The sequence below is a fragment of the Condylura cristata genome, unplaced genomic scaffold (genome assembly GCF_000260355.1).
Source record: "Condylura cristata isolate star-nosed mole 26May11 unplaced genomic scaffold, ConCri1.0 scaffold00003, whole genome shotgun sequence".
Taxonomy (NCBI): domain Eukaryota; kingdom Metazoa; phylum Chordata; class Mammalia; order Eulipotyphla; family Talpidae; genus Condylura; species Condylura cristata.
The window spans coordinates 22,203,647-22,204,119 of NW_004567104.1; the positions used below are offsets into that span (position 1 = coordinate 22,203,647).

General features: G+C 32.6%; 1 protein-coding gene across 1 annotated transcript in view; it reads left to right on the forward strand.

Annotated features, from left to right (window-relative positions):
* The window catches only part of LOC101632784 (fetuin-B-like), a 14,078-nt gene that overhangs the window by 1,544 nt on the left and 12,061 nt on the right, over positions 1-473 (forward strand). The gene's annotated exons all lie outside the window — the stretch shown is intronic.

Genomic DNA, 473 nt, shown 5'->3' on the forward strand with positions numbered 1-473 from the left:
GGTGTTGTACCACAGTTGGGAAAAATGTGTCAGAAGTTCTGTTTTGTTTGTAGTCAAGATTATTTGGTATATGATTGATCATTTGTATTTTCACAATAATGTTGGGGTCAGCTTGGTAGTTTCATTCATCAAAAGACCCTTGATATTTCATACGATTATAAATTCATTTTTGGTTTCTTTATTGCAGATGTGTAGAAATACTCTTGTTCTCTGTAGAGTGATCTTTATTCCTTAAACTTGCTGAATTCATTCATTAATGCTGGTTACTTTCTATCAAATTCCTCAGGATACCCTATAAAGGATTATGTCATCTACAAAGAAATAACTTCTTTGTAACCAGTCAATTTGCTTAAGGAATAATTGGGAAAACATCTTCACCATATTCTGCAGGATCTCACTTTCTTTCCTGGCAATGACAACTTGGGATTTTTGATTATTTTCAGTAAGACTGATTTCACTTAGGTAACTAAGTT